Source organism: Dermochelys coriacea, chromosome 21, assembly GCF_009764565.3.
Source record: "Dermochelys coriacea isolate rDerCor1 chromosome 21, rDerCor1.pri.v4, whole genome shotgun sequence".
In the NCBI taxonomy this organism is placed as follows: domain Eukaryota; kingdom Metazoa; phylum Chordata; order Testudines; family Dermochelyidae; genus Dermochelys; species Dermochelys coriacea.
In genome coordinates this window covers 18,603,342-18,618,157 of record NC_050088.1, presented here as the reverse complement: position 1 = coordinate 18,618,157, position 14,816 = coordinate 18,603,342, and the positions used below count along the sequence as shown (strand labels likewise).

General features: G+C 44.3%; 1 protein-coding gene across 13 annotated transcripts in view; it reads right to left on the bottom strand.

Moving 5' to 3' along the window:
- The window catches only part of LZTR1 (leucine zipper like transcription regulator 1), a 310,867-nt gene that overhangs the window by 185,847 nt on the left and 110,204 nt on the right, over positions 1-14,816 (bottom strand). The window lies entirely within an intron of this gene.

Genomic DNA, 14,816 nt, shown 5'->3' with positions numbered 1-14,816 from the left:
TTGTCAGAGTGACAAATCTCTGAGGTGGTAGTGATGCTTTCGCTTCTACAAAGTTTAGGTGGGCTCCAATAAGGTACAGTTGTTGGACTGGTGTTAGTGTTAACTTTTGAAGGTTTATTTGTAGACCGACATCTGTGAAAAGCAACATTGTTTTTTTGTCTGGCTTTGATGGCTTCTTCTCAAATATGAGCCTTGAGTAGACAATTGTCTAAATACGGGTATATCATGACCCCCTTGCTTGCATAAGTGGGCTGCCACCACTGCTAGAACTTTGGAAGACATTCAAAGGGCCATGGAGAGGCCAAATGGTCGTACCGTGTATCGGAAGTGGTCCAGTCCCCATATAAATCAGATGAATTGCCTGTGTGCTGGGTGTATGACTCCGTGAAAATATGCGTCTTGTAGGTCAAGGGCTGCAAACCAATCCCCTTGCTCCAGTGCAGGAATTATTGTTGCTAAAGTAAACATCCTGAATCATTATGTTTTGATTAATTTGTTTAGTTTCTTGAGATCAAGAATGTGTCTCCATCCCCAGACTTCTTCTGTGTTAAAGAATAATGGGAATAGAAGCCCTTCCCTCTGTGTTGTACCGGCATAAGTTCTACCGTGCCTAGTTGCAGGAGGTGTTCTATTTCCTGTCTCAGGAGTGACTTACGAGAGCTCCCTGAAGAGGGGCGGGGAGTGAGGGTGGGTACAGGGGATGGAGAGGAACTGGATGGTCTTGATCATCCCTAGTACCTATCTGTCAGAAGTAATGGTACGCCAGATTGGGCAGAATGGTCCCAGACGGTCTGTAAACGGATGGTTAATGTAGTATGGTGTTGCCAACAATGGTTGGGAGAGTTCTGTTAAGCCCTCGACCAAACCTTCAAATTTGGTGTTTAGAGGTCAGTTGCTTTGATGTGGAGGGCAGCAAAGAATTTGGTCTTCGTTTGAGTGGTCTTTGCCTATGATCTTTGAGGATCATACTGTCTCTTGTTCTGTGTGTACGGAGCCTGTCTAGGACGCTGTGATGTGTAATACCTGCCCTGTTTGCGTTTAGTTGCAGGTGTATAGATGCCTAGAGATCTAAGACTGGCTTTCAAGTCCTTTAAGGAGTGGAATGACTCATCAGTCTTTCCAGCAAATAGCTTCGGCCCCTATTGTAGATTGCACCTCCCTTGGAAACCCCTGACAAGTGCAATCAAGAGGCCCGGCACATTACTATGGTGGTTGCGATGGTCCTCGCAATGATGACTGGAGGGCTGTTCGAGCTATACGCTGACCTTCGGAAATGAGCAATGTAAACTGCTTTCTCTTTTCCTCTAGTATAAATTCAATAAAGTCTGCAAATTTCAAATATGTTGTGTGGTCATATTTTGCCATGAGAGCTTCATAATTGGCAATTCTAAGCTGTAATGTCACCAATGAGTAGTCCTTGCGGCCAAGTAAATCTAGCCTTTTCCACTCCTTATCATAAGGTGTGGTCCTGGAATAATGTTGCCTGCCTCCTTCATTAACAGCATCCACCATGAGAGAATTTGGTTGGGGGTGGGAAAATAAAAATTCTAGCCCCTTCGAAGGGATGTAATATTTTTTGTCCGCCCTCTGACACATTGGTGAGATTGTGGTTGGGGGGGTCTACCAGATGATTGTGGCATGCTCCATAATGGCATTCTTTACAGGCAAGGCAATCTTGGAGGATGTCGACATGCGGAGCATATCCAATAGCTTGTGCTGAGATTCGGTGACCTCTTCAAGAGGGATTTGTAGTGTGTCAGCTGTCCTTTTAAACAGCTCTTGAAACTGTTTGAAATCATCTCTGGTAGTAAGGGGCGGAGGCATGATGGTTTTTTGTCAGGTTAAGGAAGACGAGTTGGTTGCAGGAGTAGCATCCTGGTCTAACTCCTGCTGTTTCTTCAAAAGCCTATTCCAGGGAGACATCAGGTGGCACTACTGACTTTGATGAGGAATATCTATATGTTTCCCTGATGCTTGGTGGCTTAGAATAATATTGCCTATAGGCTGCTCATGGTCCCCAGAATGGCAATTGTGTTGGGAAAGGCACTGGTAGGGGTCCCCATGGGTGTCCATACCACCCCTGTATGTCTGGTCTGGGATGGTGTCTAGGATGCTCTACCGGCCTGCATGGGCAAGGAGTGCTGAGATGAAGAAAGTTCCCTCTCCTCGTCCTCATCCTCCTTGCTGGAGAAGGGGGAGGCAGATGCAGCTGATGGTGTGCAGGATACTAAAAGCATTGACGCAGCGTTGGTACTATGGAGAGGAGACTCTCATTCCAGGGTCACTGTCAGGTTCTTGGGTACAAGGAACTGGTGTATTTTTGGTACCAGAGGAGGCGCATGCATTTGTTGTGGTGCCGAGAATTGCTACGGTACTGGAAAGTACTGCAGTGATAGGGGGATAGGTGCCGACATCAACTGCGCCAAGGACTTGGGAGGCTTCAGTGCTGATGCATCAATGATGTGCAACAGAGAGCCAGGAGGTGTTACTGGTGCCTTAGGAACTGCAGAGGCACTCAGTACGGAAGATTTTGTTATTGTCGCCGGTGCTGTAGCCGAGAGGGCAGTATTTTCTCTGCCTTCCTTTTTAGAGCCTGCCCGCTTGGCCTTAACAGTACCAACTGTACCAGAAGTCCCTGCTGACTCATAGGTACTTAGCCACAGTGCAGTCGGTATCAATGCAATAGATCAAGCCGGGGAATGCTTCTTTTTAGACGCAGTTTTGGTAGGAGGAGTGGAAGCTCTCCTGTTTGCAGGTCTTTTAGGAGATAGGCCCCTCCCATATGAAGCCGAGGAGGGGGATCTGGCAGAAGCCGTCTTTGGTGATTGGTCACTGGCAGAAGTTTGCAGTCCTGGAACTGAGGCAGGATGGAGAGATGTCTCAATGAGAATCAGTTTAAGTTTAAGGTCCCTTGCTTTTCTTGTGTGGGCCTTCGGATTATGGTGATGAGTGCACTATTGAGGTACATGTATTTCCCCCAGGCACCTGAGGTATTGTGAGTGTACATCTGAGATAGGATTTGTCTCACAGCAAGAGTGGCAACATTTAAAACCAGGAGATCCTGCCATTTCAAGGAAATATCCCATGATGCGATGAAATTATAAAGAAAGAATGTTTTTCTTTGTACAGGAAGAAAAATAGAAAGGTCTTAACCAACTAATCTAACTATAGTAATAACACTAATCTAATCATTGTATACGAGTACTGCTAATGATCACTTCTGAGGCAAATCAAGTGAAGGCACCACTGGAGCTCTGACTCAGACTAAGGGTGGTTGAGAAGGAACGTTGGGGGAGGGGGGTAGCTGCACAGCACTAACCAACTGCCGCTATAGGTGCAAGATGGGGAGAATACATGTGCGACCCAGCCAGGTACTGCTGTAGAAATTCTCCGACTAGAAGTGTAGGGGCACGCAGTCACCTAAAGTTGAGCACTAACAGGGACATAACTCAAAGAAGAAACTGGCCATCTTTGCTAACGGCAGCCAGTTGCCTCAGTCCCAATGAAAACAATAGGAGATGGCAGCCATTTTGAAGGAGGGAAGTTTTTCATAGAATTCTCTGAAGAACATTATACTCCAGCCTCTGCTAGAAATACTTTCAGTTATGAAGAATAAAAAATGTTGCTTATGCAAAAGATTTATGTATGTTTTAACCATATAGAGAAGTCTGTTTTGTTTCTGAGATCATTTAGGTTAAAAAAAAAAAAAAGTCTGACACCAGGTGCTTAATTTCTTACAGGAGCCTTTTTTTCATTAATTTGAACTCAAACTAACAGATTTATTTGTTTATTTCAGAGTGGTAGCCGTGTTAGTCTGTATCAACAAAAACAATGAGGAGTCCTTGTGGCACCTTAAAGACTAACAAATTTATTTGGGCATAAGCTTTTGTGGGCTAAAACATCAGATGCATGGAGCAGAAAATAAAGTGGGTAGGAATAAATACACAGCACATGAAAAGATGGGAGTTGCCTTACCAAGTGGGGGGGTCAGAGCTAATGAGCCAATTCAATTAAGGTGGAAGTAGGCTATTCTCAACAGTTGACAAGAAGGGGTGAATACCAAAGAAGGAAAAATCACTTTTGTAGTGCTAATGAGGCCAATGTAATCAAGGTGGCCCATTATAAACAGTTGACAAGAAGGTGCGAGAATCATCGGGGGAAATTAGTTTTTGTACTGACCCATCCACTCCCAGTCTTTATTCAGGCCTAATTTGATGGTGCCCCATTTGCAAATTAATTCTAGTTCTGCCGTTTCTCATTGGAGTCTGTTTTTGAAGGTTTTTTTGTTGAAGAACTGCCACTTTTAAGTCTGTTGTTGAGTGTCCAGGGAGACTGAAATGTGCTCCTACTGGTTTTTCAATGTTACAATTCTTGATGTCTGTTTTGTGTCCATTTATTCTTTCGCATAGAGATTGTCCAGTCTGGCCAGGCTGAGGTTGATGGTGGGATGGAAATTGTTGAAATCATGGTGGAATTCCTCAAGGGCTTCTTTTCCATGGGTCCAGATGATGAAGATGTTTTCCACCGAATGCATCCGATGAAGTGAGCTGTAGCTCACGAAAGCTTATGCTCAAATTTTAGTCTCTAAGGTGCAACAAGTACTCCTTTTCTTTTTTAAAGAATATAGGTTACATGTACATGATGGGGGACTGCATTCTGGAAAGCAGTGACTCTGAAAGGGACTTAGGGGTTATGGTGCACAGCCAACCGAATGCGAGTTTCCAGTGTAACGGAGTGACTAAGAGAGCAAATGCAATCCCTGAACATATAAACATGGGAAATATCAAATAGAAACAGCGAGGTGATATTACTACTATATATGGCACTAGTGAGGCCATCACTGGAATTCTGTGTCCAGTTTACAGATTCTTAGATTTTAAAGGACAGAAGGAACCATTACCATCAACTAAACTGACTTCCTGAACAACACAGGCCAGAGAATTTCACCAAATGATTCCTGCATCAAGCTTATAACTTATAGATGAGCTACATATCCAATTCCGATGTAAAGACTCGCAAGTGAGAGAATCCACCACATCCCTAAGTAACTTGTTCTAATGGTGAATAACCCTCACGGTTGAAAATGTGCAACTTATTTCTAGTCTGAATTTGTCTAGTGTCAGCTTCCAGCCACTGGATCTTCTTATGCCTTTGTCTGCTAAATTAATGAATATTCTACAGCTGAAGTCTTCTCGTCTTGTACATACTTCTAGACTGTGATTGTTCCTTTTAACATTCTCTTAGATTCTCTAACACAGAGAGAATACTGTGTGGCCTCCTAGAATATCAGATCAGGTGCAGTACCAGTCACCCCATCTCAAAAGAGATACTGCAGAATTACAGGTGATTCTGAGAAGGGTGTTGAGACTGACTAAGGGAGAGACTGAAAAAACTAGTACAATACTTACCTTAGAAATACCTTACAAAGGCGACAAATAAGATGGAACATGATGAAAATATACAAAATAATTAATGGAATTTCTGTTCACCCTGTCTCATAACACAGGAAGAAGGGTTTAAGTCAAAGAAAATTAAAAGGTAGCAAATTCATAACCCATAAGAGGAAGAGCTTTTTCACACATCTTATGGAACAAAGCTGCAGAGCAGAAAATTGTTGAGGCTAAGAACTTAGCAACATTCAAAAAAGAAATGGACTTTTATAGGTATAACAGAAATATAATATGAATGAATAATAAATCATTAATCATATTACTTACTAAATGTAAATGCTAACAAAATTTGGAAATCCACAGATTTCATGGATTCCAAGACCAGAAGAGACTACTGTGATCATCTAGTCTGATCTCCTGTATAAAACAGACATAGAACTTCCCCAAAATAATCTGACAACATATCTTTTAGAAAAACATCCAATCTTGATTTAAAAATGGTCAGTGATGGAGAATCCACCATGACCCTTGGTGAATTGCTCCAATCATTAATTACACTATTAAAAATTTACACTGTATTTCCAGATTGGATTTACCTAGTTTCAACTTCCAGCCACAGCACTATGTTATACCTTTCTCTATTAGACTGAAGAGCCCATTATCAAATATTTGTTCTCCGGGTAGGTACTTTTAGACTGTAATCAAGTCACTCCTTTGCCTCCTTTTTAAAATAGATTAAGCTCCTTCTATAAAACCATTATAAAGCATATTTTCTAAACCATTCTTGTGACTCTTCTCTGAACTCTCTCCAATTTATCAACATCTTGAATCACGGACACCAGCACTGGACACTGTAGTCCTGCACTGGTCACACCAGTACAAATACAGAAGTAAAATAAACTCTTTATTCCTACCAAAGTTCATGCGTCTAAAGATCTTAGTTGCCCTTTTGGCCACAGCGTCACACTGGAAGCTCATGTTCAGCGGATTATTTATCATGACCCCTCAGTCTCTTTCAGAGTCACTGCTTCCCAGGATAGTCTCCTATCCTGTAAGCATTCCCTACATTCTTTGTTTCTAGATGGATACATTTACATTTAGCTATATTAAAATGCATATTGTTTGCTTGTCCTCAGCTTACCAAGCAATCCAGATTGCTCTTTATTAGTGACCTGTCCTCTTCATTATTTACACCAATCCCCCAATTTTTGTGTCATCTGCAAACTTTATCAGTGATAATTTCATATTTTCTTCCAGGTCACTGATAAAAATGTTAAATAGTCTATGGCAAAGAACTGCTCCCTGCGGGACTCCACTAGAAACACACTTGAAGTGAGCTGTAGCTCACGAAAGCTTATGCTCAAATAAATTTGTTAGTCTCTAAGGTGCCACAAGTACTCCTTTTCATTTTGAGACCTACTGGTTAGCCATCTTATAATTCATTTAATATGTGCTATGTTAATTTTATATCATTCTAATTCTGTAATCAAAATATTGTGCAGTATCAAATCAAAAGGATCACTTAGAATCATAGAATCATAGACTATCAGAGTTGGAAGGGACCTCAGGAGGTCATCTAGTCCAACTCCCTGCTCAAAGCAGGACCAGTCACCAACTAAATAATCCCAGCCAGGGCTTTGTCAAGCCTGACCTTAAAAACCTCTAAGGAAGGAGATTTCATCACTTCCCTAGGTAACCCAATCCAGTGCTTCACCACTCTCCTAGTGAAATAATGTTTCCTAATATCCAACCTAGACCTCCCCCACTGCAACTTGAGACCATTACTCCTTGTTCTGTCATCTGCCACCACTGAGAACAGCCTAGCTCCATCCTCTTTGGAACCCTCCTTCAGGTAGTTGTGGGCTGTTTTTTCCCCAAGTACGGAAGAGAAATAGTTATTGAACACTTCTGCTTTTTCTGCATTATTATTGATAATTCTGTCTTTTCCATCTAATAATAGAACAACCCATGGTTAGGATTCTTTTTGTTCCTTCTAAACTTCTCAACTTCTTATTGTCTTTAACTCTGACCACAGATTTCTCCTTGTGTCCCTTTGCTTCCCAACTTCTCAATTTTCTATAATTACTAGCTTCTGATTTACGTTCACTATCAACTTCCCCTTTCTTCCATTTGGGGGCGTGGGTGCTTTTTTACACAGAGAGAGAGTGTGCTGCCTTCACTTCCTCTCTAAACCAAGCCAGTTTTTTAACCAATAAGGCCTTTTTCATTGATACTGAGATTGTGCCTTTTTGGACTTTGAGTAAATTGTTCTTAAACAATTCCCAATTATCAGTCACATTTTTCTGATTAAATTCTTCCTGCCAGCTGATCTGACTCATAATTCTTTTAAGCTTTGTGAAGTTTGCCTTTCAAAACACCAAGTATATATATATTACTGGTCTAGATTTTATTTTGTTTGCACATTATGAATGTGATCAATTATAATATCTAGAAATTCCAAGGATGTCTTAGTACGGGCAGCCTGAGACCTCCAGCATATGGCACTGAACTTGAGGATACCCATGATCACACACAGCTTTTCCCTACACATTGTAGATAGGAGGCAGTAATCCTGTTCTCCAATGTGATTTGGGGGTCTGTTGCAGACACCAACTAAAACCCCATCTTGTGCTTTATCTTTTAGGACACTGATCCACAAAGCATTCAAAATAATCTTCTTCTGAGTTATCAGTGACTCAGAAACAAGTAATGTCATTTTTGACAGAGCGCCTCCCCCCTTTTGTCCACTCGATCCTTCTTAAATGGGTTATAACCATTGCATTTAACATTCCGGTTGTGAAAATCATCCCAATAGCTTTCAGTATTCAGTGAGGCTAGCCCCCAGCTCCTCCTCTCCTCCACGCTTCCAGCCTCCCTCCCTCATGAGAGACCAGAGAGCCCCCCCATATGGTCATCCCCCCGCCTCAGTCCCAGGTTGCCCCAATACCTCCAGCCCCAGCACCCCAGAGCACCGGGCAGGTGGCGTGGTCCCCAGTGCCCACAGCCCTGGTCCCAGCCACTCCAAGTCCCTGGCTGCAGGCCAGCCCTAGCCCTAGCCCCAGCCCGGGCCACAGGGGAAGAGCAGGAGGGACTCTGGGGGCGGAGCATGGGTGGGGCCATGCCTGGCTGTTTGGGGAGGCTCAGCCTCCCCTGGCCTGTGATACCCACCGCCCATGTTCCCAGGCTCCTAGTATTGGTGTACAGGCAATTATACAATTTCTTTTCTTCATGCCCTGTGGTTCCTTGATTAATTTGTTCTCAACATCTTGATTCTGTGCTAAATGAGTGCTCATATCTCCCCTTTTTTTTACTCTCTTCTTTTGCTATAAGTTTAACACCCCCTTTACTACTCTAGCCAGCATGTCCCCCAAGGAGATTGGTTCTCCTTCTACTCAGGTGGAGGCCATCTAAATAATACATCCTCCTTTCCCCACAGAAGGTGCACTAACGTTCCACAAAACCAAAACCCTCCACCCTACAACACTCTCCTAGACAGCACTCATTTTTACTGTACCATGAGAAGGGCTAGGACTTTGTCACAGAGGTCATTATCAGATACAAGGAGGAAAGTCCAATGGTGAGGATAAAGAAGATGTTGTGAGGAGGCCATGGGGAAGTAGCCCAGGGAGTTGTAGCTGTTGCACAGCTGTTCCAGGAGGCACTCTAGACAGCTGCATTCCACAGGGCCCTGGGCTGGAACCCGGAGTAGAGGGCGGGCCCGGGTTCCCCCCAAACCCTCCCAACTCCTGGTCAGACACAGGAGGAGTCGACCTGGACTATGAATTCAGAAAAACGGCCAAGCTGAGGACTGCCGTGAAACTCCATGGCGAGCAAATCTGCCAATAAGCGCAAGACCCACCAAGGTAGAGCAGGAACTTTGTCACACATGGGATACAGCTATTATAAGTGAGATTAACGCAGGCAGCAACTCACTAGCATTTCATAAAGTCCAAACACTAAGCACAGTCTTATAAACCTTAGTATCTATTTTAACAATGCTAACACACAGGGGAGCCAGACTGGTTTCCAGCTATGCACTTGTAAGTGTCAGTGAGACCTAGACATGAGCTGGCATGCTGGTCTGCCAGCATCACAATCTGAATCACATGATTTAACATAGCTTTCAAGATATTTTATTAACAAGCTTGGAAGGACTAACTATCTTTTGACAGCGTGGCTACCAGAACTGGACAGAGTATCCAGTAATGTCATCATACAATAGTAATAACAGCTCACTTACTTCTAGTCAATACATTCTTCTATTCAACACACCCTTGTTTATACATCAAAATATCGCATGTTGACACATAAGGCCTAAAGCTTAAGCATATATCACAACTACGCTAAATAAATCCCATAAAGCCTTGCAAGTAACGTTGAGAGAGACACACACAATGGAAATTTACTAGTTTGATTGTTTTAAAGTAAAATAACATAATATACTCTCATAAGTTTTGTTTTTCTACGATGCTAAAAACCACAAGAAAGGAAGACGTTTCATAGGTGAACAGAAGTTCCAACTGCAAAAGGGCAAAATGAAGTATTTGGCAAAAACATGTTTTCAGCTTATATTCAGCTGCATTGGTCAAAGTTGTTTTCATGGAAATATAACGCACAACAGAATGTTTAAACCATGTAGTCAACAAGTTTCTCTTTGCTAGTGATTGGATAATAAGTTACACAGTTAATTGTAAATTGTAATATAAGAAAAATAAGTAATGTATAAAAAAACCTACAGATTGCAAACCAAATCAGACCAGAGCAAATGGACAGGTAACCCCAGTTTGGTAAGTTTTGCCTCTCTATATGCCTACTGACACATTTTTAGTTAAGGCAAGTTGACTTCATAAACCAAGTTGAGCTGGCTATTCAATGACTTATCATTCAGTGCATAAACCAATGATAATTATCCACCTGACTGCTAACTCATTTTCTGAGTCACTGCTTTCCAAAATATGGGCCCACCCCCCAATTCCTATAAGAGTGATCTTCATTATTGATTCCTAGATATACAACCTTGCATTTAGCTATATTAAAAACACATGTTGTTCCAGTGAATCAGGATTAACCAGGTAATCCAGATCACTCAGTGGAACTGACCTGTCAATCCTTCTTTACCAGCATTTTTTTATTTTCTTCTGGGTCATTGTGATGGTATGTACAAACCCTACCCTGGGCAACAAGGGGTTAAGGGATCGTTTTGGGCTCACCCAGCCTCGCCCCGATACATCTGCAACAAATGCTCTATGTGCTGGAGGAATTAAAAGGCAGGGAATTAGCTCATTTGGGTGGCAGAGCTGGAGGTGAGCAGATCTGCAGCCCACAGCTACTGCAGAGCAGAGGGAAGCCCAAGTCTCTGACCCAGCTGCCCAAAAGGGCGCTCCCTGAGGGAAGAGAGAACCCACCCCAAAGTCCAACCAGCGAAGAAAGTATCCTCTGGACCTTGGACTTTGGTAACCCCCTTTACTTATTCTGGTTTGGGTTTCCCCACCATGGGGAAGCCTGGGACTAAACTGATCCCGAGGGGGTGAACGAGAGGAAGAAGCCCAGGGAGAACAGTCTTAAGCAGCCTTGATTACCACACTACTGGTAGCCCAAAGGGCTCTGGGTAGGAGCCCAGTGGAGCAGGAGGACCCAGGCTCCCCTCCCCACAAGCCCCTTGGCAGTCAGGAGTGGCAGCTGTAACCACTAGGCCATGCTCCCCAAAAGAGGTCCGTTACAAATTGGTGGAGAACATGGGAAACACCCCACCCCTGAGAGAAGGACAAACTGACTGACCAAGGCGACCAAACCGCCCGACGTAGAATAACGTGGGCTGGAACGCCAGCAGAGATGGAGTCAGAACAGTTGCTGAAATGGATGACTGAGAACCAGCAGCAGTAGGCAGCACAACAGCATGAAAAGCAACAGCTCCTGCAGCAAATGGCCGCCCAGCAACTGGTTCAGGACTTAGAGACCCAGAAACAGGAACAGCAGCAAAGGTTAATTCAATAAGTCGTGGCATTAATGAAGCCCCAAGGGTCCCCCAGAGCTTCTCCATTGGGGGGCCTGGAACCAAACCCAGGAGCCCCACCGGTACCCATGAAGCTCATAAAAATGGGCCCTGAGAATGACCCTGAGGCTTTTCTGATGACATTTGAGCAGGTGGTGACAGCGGCCCAATGGCCCCCTCACCAGCATGGGCCGTATACCAAGGACTGGATGCAGAGACCACCCAAGTCTACCCTCAGGTCAGAGTGGCCATATTGGACTACCTCGACATAACAGAGGAGACCTTCCACCAGACGTTCCACAGGAAGAGGTATCCTCCAGGGGCTCAACCCCGGGTTGTCACGCAGAAACTGTGAGATCTACGTTGGAGATGGCTAAAGTCAGAAGGGCGGCCCGGAGTAAAGGTGGCCGAACTCATCCTGGTGGAGCAGTTTGACCAAATCCTCCGAAAGAGGGGCAGGGGACTGGGTGCTTAGACATCGACCAGAGTCACTTACCGAAGCTGTGTGATTGACGGAAAACTATCCGGCAGCTGAGAGAGCTCTAACTCCCGCATCTGAGCCATTGCTTGATGCCAGAAATGCAGAAGGGGGAAGCCAATCAGGGAAGACAGAAGCTACACAGAGTGCCCCAGCCTATCAGGGGCCCAGCCAGCCCTCAAGCCCAGGGCTGGGAGCCAGGGAGAAACCCCAGGTCCTCCAACCTTAGCCCGAACATAAAGCGTGAGGTCCCCAAGGGACTTCCCCACTCAAAAGCCAGGAAGGGTGAGGGGGCCAAGCATCTGGGGAACTCATCCCCAGAGGCCCAGTTCCCAACCAGCAGTCTTGGTGCTAACCATGGGGCCTGTTTCTCCTGTGAGCGTCAGGGCCAGCATTATCAGGATTGCCCCTATATGGAATGCAGCTCTGGGCAAGTATGGATGGCAGAGAGTCGTGCCTGGAAGCACACCCCAGCAAAGGTATCAGTTCTTGTACAAATAAATGGGACTGAGGTAGTAGATCTAGTAGATTCTGGGTGTGGGCAAACTCTGGTCTCGGATGACTTGGTCCTCTACCCTGAAGCCCCCAGGGAGACAATCTCCCTGAAGTGCATTCATGGGGATATTAAACCCTATCCCAGTGCCAGGGTAGAGGTCACCACAGGGGAGAACACTAAGCCCTCCTCATAGTAGGGCTAGCCCCAACCCTAGCCTTCCACATAATCTTCGGTCAGGATTGGGAACACTTCTCCAACATATTGAGGGGATGTAGACCTGCTCCTGGGAACCAGGAGGAAGCACCTGAGGGAACCCGAGTAGGCAGGGAACCCCAGCCCATGACACAGGCTGGAGTAGATTAGGAGCAGGACCCCAGGGTGGGGGGGAGGGTCCAGCCAAAAGGAAGTGCTGCCGGAAGATCTTCCTAATGAGGAGACATTACAAACCCCATTCTAGGAAGGGGACTTAATGACCCGAGAGACTGATTTTGTGAAGTACCAGAGGGAAGATGAGACCTTGAGCCATGCATATGAACAAGTCCCAGTGGTTCAAAGTGAGGTCGCAGATCCCCACCGGGCTGCGTAATACACTCAAAGATGATTGGATGGGGGAAATTCAGTCACAACTCCTCATCCCTCGGTTGCATTGATAAGAAGTCATGCGACTGGACCATGCTATCCCCTCTTCAGGCCATCTTGGACAAGAGAAAACTTTGGCCCGGATCTTAGACCGCTTCTTCTGACTTGGCGTACATCAAGAAGTTAAAAACTTCTGCAACTCCTTCCCTGAATGCCAGCTAGTTGGGCCAAAAGGTGGGGTGAAAGCCCCTCTCATCCCTCTCCAGGTCATCTATGTCTCCTTCAAACACATTGGTATAGACCTTGTCAGCCCCCTGGAAAAAAAGTGCCACTGGATACAATCACCTATTGGTGATAGTCGATTATGCTACTCACTATCCTGAGGCAATCCCACTACATAACACTAATGCCAAGACTAGTGCCATGGGACTATTGTAAGTCCTTGCTCAAGTAAGCGTTCCCAAGAAGATTCTCACCGGCCAAGGCACGAACTTCAAGTCCCGCTTGATGAAACAAGTCTGTGTCAGTTTATCACCTGCAAATGGATGGCCTGGCTGAACACTTCAACTGAGCCCTGAAGCAGATGCTAAAAAGTTTTATGCCAGAAGACCTGCATCATTGGGATCAACTGATCCCACTTCCTGTTTGCCATTCAGGAAGTCCCACAAACCCCCTTGGCAGTCAGGAGTTGCAGCCGTGACCACTAGGCCACGCTCCTCAAGAGAGGACCGTTACAGTCATTGATAAAGATATTGAATAGCACTGGGCCATGAAGAGATTCTTAGGGAACTCCACTAGAAATGCCAGCACAGAATGGTGATTCTCCATTTACAATTTCTTTCTGAGATCTACCAGTCAGCCAGTACTTAACCCATCTACTGTGCTTTCTTCATTTTGCGTATTGCTATTTTTTAAAAATCAGAATACAGAGTAGTACAAAGTCACTTCCCTTACAGAAATCTAAATATGTCAATAAAACTGCCTTTGCCAATGAAACTTGTAATCTCATAAAAAAAATCAAGTTTGTTTGACAACTTAATTTCCATCAAACCATGTGGATTGGCATGAATTACACCGCCATCCTTTAAGTCTTTAGTGACTGCATCTTCTATCAGCTTTTCCATTATTTGACCCAGGATCAATGTCAAGCTAAGAGGCCTATAGTTACCTAGGCAATACTCTTTACACCTTTAGATACTAATCCTCTTGAACTTTCCCAGCATTCCAAGTTCTGGTGTCCTCACTTTAAAAAAAAAAAAAAAAAGAGAGGCTGACAAATTTACCTGGGGTCAGAGAATACTACAAGAGTGAGTAGAGATCTGAAAAACCACCTTAGAGTTAGATATTACAGGAGTTCAGTTTATTTATTTTACCCAAGAAAAGATTAAGAGGTGACTTGATCACAGTCTATAAATATGCACATGGAAAGAAGGGCTGTAATCTAACAGACAAAAGCATAACAAGATCCAACAGCTGGAAGCTAAATCTAGACAAATTCAGGCTAAAAAGAAGACTTACATTTTTACTAGTAATGATAATTAAACATTGGAACAATATATCTACAGATACCATGGATTCTTCATCACATGAAGTTTTAAAACTAGGACAGGACTGGGTGTCTCATAGCACAAGTGATTCCTGCATATCTTTGAGAAAATCTGCTCTAGGCTCAACCAGAAGTTATGAGCTGGATGCAGGACTCACTTGGTGAAACGCTCTGGTCTGGGCTATGCAGGTGATCAGACTAGATGCTCATAAAGGTCCCTCCTGGCCTTCAGTATCTACAAAAGGTACACAAAGGTTCAAACCATACTTGGTTTTCCCAGCTGGAAGGAAAAACTGAAGCTGAAATCAAATCTGCACACAGCAAAAACAAAGAAA